We start from the raw sequence: 17,727 nt of genomic DNA on the forward strand, positions 1-17,727 counted from the left end.
TTATAATGTGGACTAACAATAATGGCTTCAAATTACTATTTATGGGCTATCATTAAAATTACACAAGCTTGTTGGAATGGTGGAATATTTTTCTTTGTGAAAGTGCCTTTCTGTGGGGAGTTTGCATGTTCCGCTGTGCACTGTAGTTATTTTAGTATCCTGTTGGAGGACCCACTGTCGGTATCTTAGACCAAGATTTTAGACACTGGGCAGCACATTTCCCATCAGAATGTCTTAGTTTTAAGATTGTAATATACTCTGCACAGATTCAAGACACAATGTGATGGATAGAGCAAAGCAGCCCCAGAATATAAAGAAGTCTTTGTATGCAAGACTTTACACAGATTGTATTATTTCTGATGCAATGACGAAAGGTTGCACTGTGCTGCGTTTAACAATCAGCTTTTATTTCAGCCGCTTACAGAAATTACAGCGGGCCACCACGTCCAGCAGCAACCCGTCGAGTCCCGATGCGCATGCGCGCTGACCCCAGTTGTCAACAACATACAGAAGTCACATGACCCTTGTAAAATATTGCGATATGTCACATCTCCCTCAACAAGATTTTTTTTTTAACAACAAACCCAAAAAATCTGATAACACAAGAAAAATTGCACGTGTGTCAACTGGAACATATGCATCCTAGAAAGTATGTCAATTTCTCAGCAAGTACATGTTCAAATTTGTGGACACTACATTTGTTTAACCTCTGTGGGACTTTTATATTTCTGTTAGACCTCCTTAATTCCCTCTGTTCTGTAGTTTGTACAGATGGTGCCGCTGTTTCTAGCACAGTTTGAGCAGAAACTGTATTTTCTAGTGGAATGTCTTCACTCTCCTGTGGTTTCACTGGTTATGTCTGAGGTACATACAGTAAGTGTCTCCTATTTCTCCTGTATGTAACCCTTTCTTACAGTCTTGGCATCATATGAGATGCTACACTTTTCACTACTTGCACCTCAACATTCCAACCTTTCCCGTAGTGTATTCTAACACTATCTCGAGCTATCTCAGTGCTCTAAATCTTTTATCATACTGCTGTATTTGAACTCCCTTGTGTTTCTTTCTCGCATGTAGCAAACCTTCGTTACTCAGGTCTGCAGTTTTCTGCTGAACAACAGTTCTGCGGGTGACTTCCCATGTTTCAGTGGAGCGTCCCTGTAATTTAACAGAGCCAGATACGGATCTGAGTTTGACTCCACAGCTTTTTTTATTTATTTATTTAAATCATTTGTTTTACTATTTTGACACCATTTTCTACTAACCTGTTGGACTGGTGGTACAGTGGACTAGACGTGACATGTTTAAACCCATATGACAAACTCTGAAAGATTGGCAGTGAAATTGAGGTCCATTGTCTGTTCATACTATGGAATCCCGTGACGTGTGAAGGATGACTTGATGTGGGTCATCACTGTACTGGCGGTTGTGTCCTTCAATATTGCACTTTATGCGTAATGAGAATAATAGTCCATTAGTAGAACATAGTCCTTGCCATACAGAGTAAAAAGATCAATTCCCACTTTACTCCATGGTGTAAGTCTTTCGTTTTCCTCAATCCACATTGGCCCCTTTTGTTGTTTATTTCTGTATTTTTGACATATGGAGCTGGAAAGGTGTTTGGTGACCAACTCCATTTTATGCCTCTTATTATTTTTTTTAAGTACTTCATCATCAGAAGCAGCTTGAGCCAAATTTTCCCATAACTTCTCTGACACTGGGCAGTTCATTTTTTCTTCTTCTTTTTTTTCTTACCAGATTCTCATGCACTGTTTCACTTTGCTAATACCTGGTGTTAGATTATGTACATATGCACGGGATAGTGTATCTGCAACTAAAAGTTGTTTACCTGGGCTGTATTCTAACTTTACCATATATGACATACAGAAGTCACATGACCCTTTTACAATATTACAATATGTCACACAGATGGCTAATCAGCTGGATCGGATTACCTGATATTTTGCATTTTATGCACATTTTTGCACGACTCTAAAGTCTTTGATTGATCGGTGAATTAATGATGTCACTGACATTACAATATTTGAGAATACTTCTGTTGATGCTCAGTGAACAGTACGCAAGTATACCTAAAATGTTACAACCTGCCAAGGGATTACATCTGGAAACTAGTGGCTATAATCTAGATGTTCATTAATACAGAGTACACTGTTCCGCTTTAAATAAAAACACATTAAAAAATATATATATATACAGTAAATAAATAAGTAGTTTATAAAGACATACTGCTCCATATTGTGATCGGATCTGTGATGTTTTTTGTTTTTTTGGGGGGTGGGGGGTTAACTCGCTGATCAGCCCCCAAAATTCTGATCATGTAAATGTTATTGTATGTTTCATTTGTACATCTAAAAATATCTACAACTGCAAAAAATCTGACCTATCTCTACGAAGGGCATTCTCCCTGAAACTCTGTAACTTGTCACTATGCACTGTTGGTATAGTCTAGAGTCATCAGTTTCAAGTTATTTCAGTGACACAATCTGTCTTTGCTGAGACCACAGCAAAAAAACAAAAAACTGTTGGTATACAATTTCACTTTCTAGGTTTAATGGACAAATGGAAATAGCAGAGTTTATCCACCCACATGATGCAAACCAAATTGCTATTATGGATGGCTTGTTTTATTACAGACCATTCAGACCCATAGATGGCGTGCATCCAAATTCGTAAGCAGATGGAAGGTTGGCAAGCTAAGCACAGAAGTGTCTGGGCCACTGTGGTACCAGCCAATCACGGTGTCCCGTGCTACCTCCCCACCTTGGAGTTAAAGTGGTGATGGCTGTGGGGTGTATTCCATTCAACTAGCTATTTACATGTAGCACCTCCCCCGGTGACATGCTCTCCGGCTGGCCTTGGTCTCCTGATCTCCACTGTAATTTAAGCAGATCACTGCTACAATTAACCTTTCCCAGTAAATATCAATTATGGCCCCCGGCTGGGCTAGAATTAAAAGGGTCATCAGCTAATCTGACAGGTCCTGAACGCAACCACCTGGCAGGTGGGGGAAGGCAGCTGAAAGAGAGTGTTTGTCTACCCTTGTGCCCACTAGCTCACATGCCAAGTAGATGTGATTTCCTTTTAATTACACTGCTGCTGCAGGGCAAGTATGACGATTGGCCATAGGGCGTGAACAGTGCTCTGAGGTCAGGAATGACATGATGGCTTTGAAGTGAGAATGCCAGAGAAAAGGAACATGCTTAGGTAAAACCAGCCTCTTTCATACTGGCTATCGAAGCCAGAATTTTCCCGGCTCGTTGTCCTGTATGTAAGGGATGTGGGGTGTTCCAGCTTCTAACATAGCATTGGCGGTGTAAGAGGCAGAACACTACCTGCCAGGACCAGAGTGTGTAACACCCGCGACACACCGACGCCTTGTGTTGAAAGTAGGGGTGTCAAAATGACAGTGTTAATATCGAGTTAATTTAAAGTTCCTCTAATGCCACTAATTTTTACACTCTTAACGCTCGCCCCTTTTATTTGGAGAGCGTGTACTGGGAGAATTCCAGGTGTGATGCAGCAGACACATCCATGTATAAATCACCCTCTAGAAATGCACTGCAGCTAAAATACACAATGTTTAAAGAGCAAAAAGTTGGAGTGGAGGAGCCATTTGGACTGTGTAGCACCATCACTGCTTCTCTGCTTTGAAAGAACACACTCGGAAGTGCTAGTTAGCGGTTAGCACCGAGCTAGGTTGCTACACTTATCAAAGAGGTCTGTATACGCACTCTCAAATCCCTTTGAGAGCCGAGTGTTTGCCCATCTTGTCACTTGGAGTGACTCCAAGTGACTCCAAGCCACCTGATATTTAGATGTTATATTCTATTATATTTACATTACAATACATCTTTTTAATTTTAACTTCAAATAACTTTAATAATTACCATGAAATTACGGTGTCAATGAACTAAAAGGTACAACTATATTTGCATTAGAATAACATTTTTCCACTTTTATGTTAACAATAGTATGAAAAACTGTAAAAAATATTTTATTGTCCATTTTCTTTTATTGTACATTTAGAACATATATAAAATGTGCAATCAATTTGCGATTAATCGTGAGTTAATTATTATTGCCATGCGATTAATTAAAATTTTAATTGACTGACACCACTAGTTGAAAGTATAGAATGTAATTTGATAGTATACTATGCATAAATACGTATTAGTGAATTGGAAAGTGTGTGGCGTTTTGTGGACTGTTTCATCACATATTGTATGTTATAGAAATAATATATAAGATTGACAAATAATAATTGAGGTATTGATCATATAAAGGGAATTAAAGCATTACGAATGGATACGTTTACACGTCTTTCTACTCCTTTTCAAACGTGCATGCGCGTAATTCATTGCTAATGACTGTTTAGGTACACAGTAAATACGGTATATTTTACTCTGAAAACAACAAATTTGGTCCCAGTCTAAACAGAGTAAAATTTACAGTGGAAATTTAGACTTGGACCAAATAAGAGTATTTTTAGTGTAAAATGCACTCTGCGAATTTTCTGTGTATTATGCAAATTTCTCTTGAGTTGCTGTTTGGTTTGTATTGTTTTCCCTTACATGTGTAATTACTTATAGTAACAGTTTTTTATTTAATTTTAAACATGTTTGAAATAAATCAAACAAACAAAAAAGCAATTTTAGCTGTCATTTTAACGTCGCCTCACCTCTATATCTTCACTGAGTCAAGCCACATCGGCTGTGCCATCACACAATAGCCGTGTTTCCACCGCAGGAACTTCGGGGTAAATTTACGGGGCCAGTCCTGTATGTGTGTGTCTCCACTGCTGTAGCCTTCTCGACCGGGCCACATTTACGGGAACTTAAGGATCGGAGCGGAGGTCCTACTCGAGGATACGTACTCTGTGTGACTGATAAACAAGTCCCGATCCGGACTCCGGCGCTGATTGGCTAAACCTAGGGCAGGATGTGACGCCATCCAAACTCACCAAAAAAGTGAGTTTTTAAATCCTAGCTGAAGAGGCGCGTGTTAGTCAGCAGTGAAAGGAACACATTTTTCTTTAAAAAAAATAAAAATACACGATAAGTGGACAGACGAGGAGGTGTAGGCCTTGCTTGCCTACTACGATATGGAGGAACTACAGAGGGGGTTTGAGTCGGCGGAATGAGAAAATATACCAGCAAATATCAGCCCACCTCGATTCATTTGGAATACACCACACGGCAAAGCAATGCCGTGAAAAGATAAAGAAACTGAAACAAAACTATCGAAAGCTCAAAGATCACAACAGCCGGATAAGTGGTACAGCCAACTAGTTGCCATCCTCGGACACGGACCGTGCAACACAACTAACCCCGCGGCAACAAAAGAATCAACTCCACAATCTGGCCAGACATCCATGAATGAAATTGTGGAGGAAAGCAGAGATTCAAGTCCCGGCGAGCTTTTGTCTACAGGTAATAACAGCATTCTACCTTTTATTTCATGTTGTTTTCAGCTCAGCATTGTTGCTAAAGAGGCTAACGTTGGCCTATTAAGTGGCTAGCATGCAGCCTAGCTCGAAGGCCAGCAGCTCATTTAATTTGTGGGACAAAGACTGGCTTGTTTACTTCTTTGTGCTGAAGATATGGCACGTTTCTCATGTTTGTCCATGTTTTCTGTGTTTTAGAACAACTCTCGGAGACAACGCAGGTCTCGTTTGTGGAATCACCCTCCTGCAGCACTCCTCGCCATTTGGGGGAATCCAAACGCAACAGTGAGTATACAAACAGTTGAATTGGATATTGGATATTTATTCGGCAGATTTGAAGACACTCATTTAACTTGTGATACTTGCCAGTAACTTTTTTTTTTCTTGTTCCGAGTTTTCCGACGCGCTTGGGTGACGTTGCGGGAGAAACCATCGCACGATTGCGTTCATGTGGCGTCACGGGAGAAACCGTCGCACAGCGATTACGTGTCGATCAAAACACGTGAGGTCGCGAAAGGGCCGTACTCCGCAGTGGAGACACGGCCACAAGAGGGACGATTGAGAGGACGGTTCCTGTGTTAGTCCCGTCCCCCTCCCCATACCCGAACGTCCTGTGGTGGAATACACGGCTAATGTATTTTTAAGGGGGCAGGCAAGTACATTTTCGATACCCCAGTTTACCAGGACTGAAGTTTGAAAATGGTGAAAGAGAATCCTGGCATGTAGGTCTAATCAAATTGGAATTCTGCCTCTCATCCTTGCTCTCTCTCGACTTGCTGTCAGGCTCATCACTACTCTAAACTTACAATGGATGGTGGTAGTTTTGATTTTTCTTTGTCAGACAACCAGCAAATAAAATAGCTATCTAGTTTGGTGAGCAACGAGGCAGAGACTGAAAGCTCTATTTATATAGATGGCGCATGGGGAGATGCTGGTGTATCCGGATTTTTGTGCAGGCTGCGGCTGTTCAGGAATTTGACACACCAAGCTGGGCAGTCTGGCATAGCGAAGGTGTTTCCTTTGACTTGCACATCTGACACTTTGGTGGCAGAAAGTCATCTTAATTAGCTGCCTTCTTGGACCACGTCTAAGTCAGTAGGTAGGCAGCTAGTCTAACACAATTTTGATGGATTTGATCAGGGCAGAAGCAGATTCTGCCGCAAATGTGCGTGGATGTCAACATATTTATACTTATGACAACAGCTGGTATTTAAAGCCTCGGAATCATTGACTACATTTACATGCAGGCAACAACCCTTTTAAAATCTGAACACTGTATTGGTAAAATTTGGGTTTTGAAAGGCCATGCAAATGTACAAAATCCAGAATATGCTCTTATTCTGGTTTCTAAAAACCAGAGTAAGATGCCTGGGTTACCATTCATAACAATTTTTTTTGTTCATAAGCGGTATTCGGAATACCTCATTTGTACGGGGCATTGGTTTGCATTGTGTGCATGCTCTATTCTTCTTCTTCGTCTTCTTCACTTATTTCTATTCAAAAGTAATCTTGGTCTTTGTAGTACAGGGACAACTTTTATGCTCAGCACCGTACCACTCACTAAACGAGCCTTGCTTGAATACATCGTTTTCTCCGCAGCATTTTCATTTTATTTAATTTAATGCCACAATACACACATGTATACATGTATATAAGTCTGTGCTTCTGGCGCCCAAACTACTGGAAATTTCTCAATCAGAGGTTAACAAACATGACGACACTGCAAAGAACCACACTTTTGGAGCAAGGAGGAAACCAATGCTTTATTCACCGCGGTGAGTGACATAAATCTAATCTTTTCTGTTGAGTGTAGAAAGCAAAAAGTGGAAATGACGCCGTATTTGCGAAATGACGTCCATGCATCACGCTTACAAACGGAGTATTACAATCAAGCACAATGAACATGTATACGGGAGAAACTCTGTCCGCCATGCCTGTACACGGGTTATCTCGAATGTTTCAGAAATCGAAATTCGGACCTTAACCGAAATATTGACTGCATGTAAATGAGGTCATTGTAGAATTCTGTTCAAAATTGAACACATTGTGATCATTACAATTTTGAAAGCATCTCACTGGCTGGCACACGGACGATAGGTGGTGGGGATAGATACACAAAGTCTGAAGACATTGAAGTCACCAGCTCATTCTATATTTAATGAAGATACCCACTTTGTTGCCACACCACATCTGTGAGACTGTCATTGCGCTACTTTTAAGGATAATAAGAGGAGCCACTTTGATTGGCGGCAAAGGAAGTTGGCTATGTTCATGCCCACAACAGCACAAACCACACTTTTCTAAATATACCATCTTACAAACACCGGTCTAACCTGCCTCCATGTAGATTCACGCATTTACAGCACTGGATATGCGCTAGTAAGGAAAATAGAGCCCAGAGTGAGTGTCAAGGTAAAGTGTGTATCACAATAGCATTACATACAACAGTGGATTATTTTGTTGATCCACTATCAGTTTCCATCTGTACTATGGCCAGTAGTAACAGCATCCAGTCAGCAACCAACCTGACTATTGATCAGAGCAAAGCATCTAATTAGCTATCAAAGTTAATCATGCGGCTTGCATGGACAATTCCCTGAACCATTGTTAATGGAACACAGGAGGGCAATTGATCTTTGCAGGAATTCACAACTCTGACAAAGGATGGGCACTTCTGATTGCCTGCAATTAAGTCTAGGACAAATTCTCTGTCTCAAAAGGTGTTTAATATGCCCTATAATGTCCGAAATGAGATATTGTGACATGTTGGTATGTGCCTTATTGTAATGTTTCATGTATAGGAGTGGTGTGGCTCAGTGGTTGAGTGGTCGTCTCCAATCCATAAGGTTGTGGGTTCGATCTTCACCCCTGGTGACCATGTCGAAGTGCCCTTGAGCAAGACACTAAAGTGTCCCAGTGGACCTGGCAGCGCCTTGCATGGCAGCAGTCGACCACTGGTGTATGAGTGTGTTTGTGTGAATGGGTGAATGTGAGGCTTAATTGTAAAGCGCTTAGGGCACCATATGGTGTAGTTAAAGCGCTATATAAATGCAGTGCATTTACCATTTAAAAGGGCACAATTGTGAGTTGAAAGGGGGCAGGGGATTTGTTGCAAAAGTGACATTGTTAAAGTCACCATGCCTTTACTTCAGACTTGCGATAATGCATAAAAGCCCAATGATCTATTTTGTTCTTAGAACACTACTGTTTGTCATACTTGTCAAAAAAATTATCAGTGCATACATGATTGTTTGTGTACCTTTTCCTACAGTCTCAAGGGCTTATCCAAAGTTGTATGCATATATTACTAGTGTGAATGACACTATTAGGCTTCTTTTTTTTTTTTTTGCTTGCTTGTTGCCTAAAGATTAGTTATCCTCTGATATTTAGCATTGCATCTGTGATTGCATTCATTGTTAGGTGCAGCCTTGCTTATCTCTGCTACTATAATGGCATGTTTATTCTTGTTTGACAATTTGCAAAAACTGTAAATTTCTTTGTAGTTATTTATTTATTTTTCAAATATTCTCACAATAACAAAAAAAAAAAAGTTTGCCAAAAAGCTGAGACTGGTTAAAAAAAAAAAAACCTGTTCAGAAGAGGAGAGTGTCATTATTGTGTATAGAAGGAGCAACCAAAGACTTTGGTTCTGAAACCATTGCCAGTTAATGGTTTTTCTCTACATCTACAATTGCAAGTTAAAACTCTACCATACAGAGCACAGTTATATATCAACAACACAAAGCTGTACGCTTTACAACTGTACAGCTGTACAACGCTGTATGCTTCCCTGTTTAAGAGCTCATCTGAGATGGAGTGACATAAAGAAGAAACGTGCTGTGGTATGATGAGTCCACAACTGATATTGTTTTTGGGAATCATGGACGCTGTCCCCCTTGCCACCAAAGAGGAAAAGGACCATCCGGATTAAAAGCCAGCATCTGTCTAGGTATGTGGCCTGGACAGGACGAGAGTAGACTGGTCGCCATGACTGGACGAGAGTAGACTGGTCGCCATGACTGGACGGGACGAGAGTAGACTAGCAGAACGAGGTCGACTTGACTGTGATGAGGACGACTTGACTGTGCACGCACATACAAAAATAATTTTAAAAAATAAAATAAAAATATAGAGAGAGCAATGATGAGGACATGTCGAATTGGTAAGATTACCGAATGAACAATACTGAGCTCTCTCAGGAAAAAAAAGAAAAGAAAAAGACTTGGTTAAGACGAAGGCGACTTGGCTGATACAAAGACTAGCTGCACGCACCTCCAAATGTAACATAGGAAATGCGCCCACACTGACAGGACAAAGACAACAGAACTAAGTACACCAACACTAATGAGACGCACCTGGGGGAACACAAGTGGCTGAGGGCACTGATTGGTCACACACAGGGAAGGGCAGACATACACAGGTGGACGTGGTTAGACATAACGAGACATGGGAAGAAACCAGGAACACACCCATAATAAACAAAAACCCAACCCCTACAAAACATGACACATAGTAAAAGAGTGCTATTACCATAATGGACTGCCAACAGTCCAGACCTGTTTCCCGCTGAATATTCGTGGCACGTTAAGTGTATAGTAGGACAACGTAGATCCCGGCAGTTGAGCAACAGAAAGGTGATGTAACAATGTAGTAAACATAAACTTATCCTAGCTTTTTTTCAAATTCAAAATGAGTGAATATTTGCAAAAATGTCTGGGTTGGCTGGCAACCAGTTCAGGGTGGACCCGCCTACTGCCTGAGGCCAGCTGGGATAGGCTCCAGCACCCCCACGACCCTTGCGAGGAATAAACGGTTTAGGAAATGGATGGATGGATTTGAAAAAATGCTTAGCAATTTGAACATTAAATATCTTTTTTTTTGTATATTTTAATTAATTAATTGAATATAGTATTGAGAAAATTTACAAATCATTGAACTTTTTTTTTCCTCACAATGTCCCAACTTCACTGGAATTGTGGGTTTGTACTTTGTAAAATGTATAAAATGTAGTAGAAGAAAAACGGACTAATTTTAATAAGATAGTAATGGGCTTTTTATGGTTGATTTGCATTTGAGGTTGTGTTGATGGTAAGATAATTATTTATTTGGAGTGTAGTTTATGGACAAAAAAGCCCACCTAGCTAAGTGAGAACCTGTGTTTTACATGAATAATGTACAAGAAATTAGTACCATTAGTCTCGGTATTGAACATGCCTCCAGTCTTTCTCTAGAGGCCGCTGCTCTGTGCTCTTTAATTATCTTCAAAGGGCCCTCCAGCATCTTAATCCCTCCACCACCCCCCAAGTTGAGTGGTGCTGACTTTGTCTGCTCATTTATACTTTAACCCTGGGTGAAGTCACAATTCCCCTCTGATTAGAAAGGTCTTGTCAAGGCAATGACAGAGACACTGGAGGCCCACGTCAGTTCACGTTAGTCTTGGCAAACGTTCTGTTCCTTTTCACCGTGTCTTGGCAGTGCAAATCACTCTGAAGCCTTAGAAGTCGGCTCAAGGCTGCTGGGGGATGCTTTGTTGTCCTATCCCTTTCCTTATACTCCCTCATTCACCTTGCAGGAGGTTTGAGGGGACACTGGAAGACTACACAGTCTTCCACTATCTGCCTCTCCTGGGATGAAAGACTCTGTTACCGCAACCTCGCTTTTCCCACTAGTTCCATCTCCTCTTACTCTCGATCGTCTCTCCCTAGTCAGCCATCAGCTGTCAGCAGTTATAAGGGAGGTTGTGCTTCACCCTTGTGTCTGTGTCAGTCTTTATTACCCTTAAATCTTGGACCCCCCCCCCCCCCCCCACCTACAAGATCAACTCTAGCATGCTTTTAGTCAGGTGTTTGGGCCTTGAACGTACTGCCACTGTACATTCAAGAGGCAAGTAAGGATAGGGGGCGAAGCGATACGGATACTTCCTCTAATTTGTTCTGAAAAGTGTCCTGCGCAAAGGACCCTCACCCCCATTAACCCAGTGACAGCCTGCTACCGCTACTCAGGGAGGCATCCGATTTGTGTGTGCGAAGGGTCTCCCGGCGGTGTGGCTGGCTGAGGCACCTCAATGCTGGGCTCAATCTATTGGCTCATTATCCCCCCCCCCCTGCCGACTCGGCCGGGGTGCAGACAAGTGCACTTTAGGGCCACAGGCCAAATTGATTCATCTGCCTTCATTTTCTTCAGGCTCAGAAGTGGCAGCTGCTCAGAGGCAGGGGGAAGGAGTTATGGCGAGAGACAGACGGGAGAGTGGGAAGCAGATAGTCAGAAACCGAGTGAGATGAAGGAGGGGTGGCATCAAGAGAAGGCGGTATCCCTGGCTTTGTTCCTCATCCATGTCTCATTTCACTTTCCACCTCCCTCCCCTTTTCACTTTACAGCACCACTAACACCTCCATCGCTTGAAATCGCTATCAAGGCGTGCACTTGCTCCCCCCGCAAGTCCCAAGTTGGAAATTAGCCCAAGGACAAGCTAGTGGATTTACTACAGGGAGAGCAAATGGATTTTTGCTTTTATTTTGACGAGTCCCACTGCATCCATTATGCCCTTTTAACCATGCATTATTCATGGGGCTTGCCTTATAATAAATGTCCACATAAAAAATGGTACACATATTATACGTCTAAAATCCTCCTATAACTCTCTTCCCTTATGCACCCAGAGCTACAATGCATTTGTAAGATGATTCACAAATATGAGACATGAGAAACAGTCATAAGTTGACATTGCTATCAAGCAACAACATTAAAGTGAGTACACAACAGAAGAGGTGGTGAATAGGCCAGTCGTATACAGTAATGCACATTGAAAGGCTTAACAGGGTGACTGGTGACCATTATTGTAACAAAGCAGTCAACCTGTAAAATGAATCCACCTCCACCGCCTTATTCCCAGCCAGCAACGACCCCATGAGAGCCTTAAGTCCCACGGGATGCCATTTAGAACAGACGGACTGCGGCAAAGGAGCATTCCCTGCGGACCCCAGGTCACTCTATCAACCCCCACCATATGTCTCTTGTAAAGCAAGACAAGGAAGGTGGTAAGGAAATGGTGTTACTAAGTATGAATTCAACACCTGCACAAAAATTAACCTCACATGTATGTTTTTTGAATGTGGGAGGAAAACTTAGTATTCGGAGAGACCCCAAGCAAGAATGGGGAGAACATTAAAACTCCCCACAGAGTAGTCAGAGCCAAGATTTAAACCCAAAACCATTTCCTGTAAGGCAGTTATGCTAGCCACATAATGCACCTGACTGCACGACAATGAAGTCAAAATACTAAGTATTGTTGTTTCAAATAAAGCTTTAGATTACGCATTGCTTTTTTTTTATTACAATACAATCATTGTGTGTTGTTCAATATTTGTAAACAAATGTTGCATAATCAGAAACGGGTATGCTCAAAATGTGGATACTGTTTGACTCAATATTGTGTTTTGGTGAATATAACGAGGGCAACGTCTTTAACTCATTCAAATCCAAAAATGTGTAAATATGTTTTTTAATGCTTTGTCCTTCAAGTCCCAAGAATGTATTCATATGTTTTTTTTGTGTTTTTTTATTTTATTTTATGCAAAAGCATACATAAGGCTTTGATGCAGCTTCTGACATGAAGAGGAGGCTTAAATTAATGGTAGTTATTATGAAAAACGGCCAGCAAGTGACAGCAGAGTATAAGAGATCAGCCAGGGCCATGTTGCAACAAGCTCTTTTTTGACAGTGCTTTCACCAGGAATGTGAATAATCAAGAAACTTCGCTATATTCTCATGCTAATTGCTGCAAAATGGAAACAGATACAAATATACTTTTTTCCCTGATGAAAGAAGAGGCTCTAATCTTTCTTTTAGTAGGTTCCATATCTTTATAGCAATAGAACACAATATTCTGTGAGTGTTGCAAAATCAGTCAAAATCCAGTAAAACAGCCGGGAGCAAAGGGGATTGCTTCAGTGAAAATGGTTGGGAATGAATAAGTTAAAAAAAAAAAAAAAGTTTCCGTTGGTTTTACATGACACTGGAAACACATTGAAACATAATGGGCAACAGCATTTTAATTGGAATTTACATTTCCAAGAAAATTGGACATAGCCTGGCAAGCCACACCCACTTTCTTGAAAGAAAAAAAAGTGGGTCTGGTCAGGCTTCTGGTATGGCTTGGTTCAGTTGGTGTGATTGCGTCAACCCAAAGGTTGAGGGCTTAATTCCAAGTTCTCCTGCAGACCGATAGAAGAGCCACCAGCAAGATATTACACCCCCAGTTTGATGAGGTGATTGTGCTTTGAATGCTTTGAGTCCCTGGAACATAAAAGACGGTTTCCATGTAAAAACTCATTTAACGTTAGATGCTGTTCTGGTTCATTCAGTCCTGATAATTATGGATCCGGCAATGTTTATACGACATTCATAATTTGTAATTAAATTACAGATAAAACCTATAAAATGTCTCTTTATGAAAGGTCAAAGTGCACAAACCACACATTGAACAACCGCTTTCTGATGTGTTAATCATTTATAACTCAACTCCATGACACTCAAAAAGACAGATAAGGACAGCGACAAATCCCGTATAAGCTCATAAGAATTGTCTGTGGTACAGATCATAAAATGTGCAATGATTGTTGTGAATTTTTCCTAAAACACACTGCACATAAGCAGTCAAGTTCTCAGCTACGAAAAATCTACCCAAAAGGCTCTAAATAGTTAATTTTTTTTATTTTTATTTTTATAGATACATAAAGTATATGATAGGAAAATGTGATTATAATAATTGGAACATGACCATATTTGAAATTTGCATCAGAACATGGTAAATTTGGTTTTCTGAGTAAAATGCAAACTTCAGTCAAATGCAACTTCTGAATCTGATCCCGTTGAAACTTGGTTTGCCACTTCTCACCTCACCCCGCATACACATAGTGAACCGTGTTCAAAGAAATTAAGAAGCATTACGAACAAATTTTGATGATGTTTTCATTGTTTGGATCACAGAAACAATTGCAGTTAATATATCAAATACTACAGACAACACTAAAAGTGTAGAGACATCAGGACATTGAGCAGCAAATTGCTCTTGATGTTCAGGCCAGTCACTCAGCTGCAACTGTTGAGCACTTTCAATACCATTATGAAAGAATAGCACTACACTCGTGAAGTCCGTTAAGCATTTCACCACGCGGCATTCAATCTCTCACACCATTAATGATTTTAACACTTGAAGATGGCCTTATTAACAGCCAGGAGAAAAAAAAGTGATTTTTGGGAGTGAAACATTCACACTCATACCTGCTACTGCACTTTCACCTGAGAACTTTGTCAACTTCACACATTCTTAGATATTTTTAATATCCTCATATGTAATCTGCAATAATTATCGGCTGAGAATGACACACACGTGGCAAAAAAGGTACTTCTAACAAGTCCACGAACACAACCTCGCACATACACACATCTAGAAGCTTGCAATCATTCACCCAAACACCATTTAACACTGAAGATGAGATTGTGGCGAAAAGGAAATGAGCAAGGGCCAGATGAAGAACTGTCTGAAACTTTAATCAGTCTAACTTTATACTGTGCTCTTCAGTCTGCACAGGAAATGGCTCTTTAAGAGTACATATTAGGAAAATTGTCTACATTAGTAGTGCTTTATTGTTCACCAAAGGGCAACTCAAGGCAGAAAAAAAACATACGTACAATTGGGTAATTGGGTGATTTGCTGTGGTTCTATTATATTCCCTCTATTATTATTAAAAAATTTTAGGAGACATATTTTTCAAACTGTACTCGTCTTAGATGTAATATTGGATGCTACTCTAACAGCACACAAATACAAACGATCACTGTTCTAAAAGGATATTTCCCATGATCCTCCACTACAATATTCATTTCCACAGGATATTTACCTCTGAAACCTACGGTCACATTAACCACACATGTACACATTTTAATTACATGTTTTCCAGATGATCAAATTAATATTACTAGGGACTGTTTGATAGTCAATTTAAAACCCCTTCAGACCCATAGATGGTCCTAGTGGACATGACTTATTTGTGTGTCTAAACCCATAAAACGCATAATTTGGATGATGTCAACACTTCTGGTTCATGATTGGATCTTAACTAACCAATCACAATTGTTGATTTACATGCTGTTTATGTTAAAAATGTTGCATATAAGCTATTACCCTAGGGTCCACTATAACAACTAAAAACATGAGATACCCCCCCCCCCCAAAAAAAAAACAAAAACATGTTCTTATGTGGGAAAAGAGTCAAAATCAGCACACAAAAAAAGAAAAAAGAAATTTTGCCCAGCAGAAAAATGCGGATCTGAAGGGATGAATCGAATTCAGAATTTTGCCCAGCCCTGATACCAAAAAAAGTACGCTCTCGATACCACTAATACTGTTGCTAAACAAACTTAAACAAAAAGAAAAACCCTAACCCAATGTAACGTTGCATGCATGTGCTAATATTTAAGACTTTGTGAAGGCATTATGGATGTCAGGGAGAGAAGACAGATGGAGTATTTTTATTTTTTAATTTTTAATCTATTTTAAGGAATGATGATGGTCTGGGCTCAGACTCAGAAGGTGGTAAGCAGTCAGAAAGTGACAGAGGGAGACCGGCTAAGACAGCCAGAGCGCTTTGGGCTTTTTAACAGGAGGCAGATGCAACACGTGTAATGAATCAGCTTCGGCTTGACGCGCCTTCCTTCTGATGTCTGAGCACCCGTCCTGCCCTTGGAAAACGTCTCAGAACTTATCGTATGCCTGCACAGCACGTACTGCCAATGGATTTTGGAAGAAGTGATGTGATGGAGGAAAGAAGGAATGTGGAAGAAGAAAGAGAAATGTGTGCAAATGTGTGTGTGTGTGCATGTTCCATTTATTTAATGGAATACTTCAATATACATTTATGTATAATTTGAAAAACGCCCAAAAATAATTACATTACCAGTACCTTACAATAACACATATTTGTCTTGATTTTAAAAAGATTCCTAAAACACGGAATATCATATGTGACCCACTCCGACAAAAGGGTCCACATGTCAGCGACATTTGTTTTGAGTTAGTGACAAAAATAGATTGTTTGGACAAAAATGTCTATTTGGAGATTTTCTCCAAAAATAGCCAGGTCTATATTTTTATTTCCCAGAAGCACAAACGTTGAAATTGTCATAAAAGTGTGTGAAAATAAGCAATTATTAATACAAGACCATCTTTCTCCAAGGTATTATTAGCCAACTTTAGCTAGCAGCGTATCTTCACATATGATTTATACAAATAGACATCACAACTAATAAAAGTCGAGATACACCATAATGTGACCCTCCAGCGCAAAGTGAAAATCTAGGATAATGTCCTTAACTGCTATTGGAATTCACTTTCCAGTTACTGAAAGGTTGCGGTCAATATATTTTATACATACTGGTTGCTATGGACATTTGAAAGATGCAATGACCATAACTTTTCTCAAAGCTAGGGATTTCAACCTGGCAACATTAAAATTGTTGTAACTTTGTCAATTTTTGAGGTACGTCAATGTATTGTATATAATTTTAAAGGGAATTAAGTGTAGAATTAAAATATATCAATATCTAAATGTATTTATTTATTTTTTAAGTTCTCTAGTTTAGCTGAGATTTGGTAGTGATTAAGAGTGGAATTATCTGGCAGCAAATTTCTAGGGAGGAGAGGAAAACCTTTTGCTGGAGGTCTCTCCTCCCTGTCATGAAGGTATCATGTGCTGCCTCTCGACTGTTACTTTCATCACTCCTCCTCCGATCAGAGGTGACAGGTTGGAGAAGAGGAGTGAGAGGAAGAAGAGGAACCTTAAGGTTTATATGGAAATCAGGTATAGTCAAAAAATAAAATAAAAAATAAGATGAAAAGCCGATGCAATCTGCCGTTGACATGGCAGCTTCCTGCCTAGACAGCGCAGATTTGCTACCTGTTAAATGACATGACTGCATTTGCATCGAGGTGATGCCTGAAAACATAGACATGCGTTACAATTTGAGCCTCACGATCTGTTTAACTCTTTTTGGGATGGATTTATTCACAAAGTTTAAACAAAGGTAGTTGTGAGAAAATTCATTGTGTTAGGATGTATAATACATTTAATAAGATCACACTCAAGAAGCAGAAAGAATTCTAAAATAATTTATGTTGATCTCTTATTAAGAAAATGAAAAGCTATATAATTAGCAAAGCATTTTAACTATTTCTTTTTTATTTATTTGCTTTTATCTTTCAG

General features: G+C 40.0%; 1 protein-coding gene across 8 annotated transcripts in view; it reads right to left on the reverse strand.

Annotated features, from left to right (window-relative positions):
• Nucleotides 1-17,727, reverse strand: part of fbrsl1 (fibrosin-like 1) — a 330,931-nt gene that overhangs the window by 191,461 nt on the left and 121,743 nt on the right. The window lies entirely within an intron of this gene.

This window comes from Vanacampus margaritifer, chromosome 3 (assembly GCF_051991255.1).
Source record: "Vanacampus margaritifer isolate UIUO_Vmar chromosome 3, RoL_Vmar_1.0, whole genome shotgun sequence".
In the NCBI taxonomy this organism is placed as follows: domain Eukaryota; kingdom Metazoa; phylum Chordata; class Actinopteri; order Syngnathiformes; family Syngnathidae; genus Vanacampus; species Vanacampus margaritifer.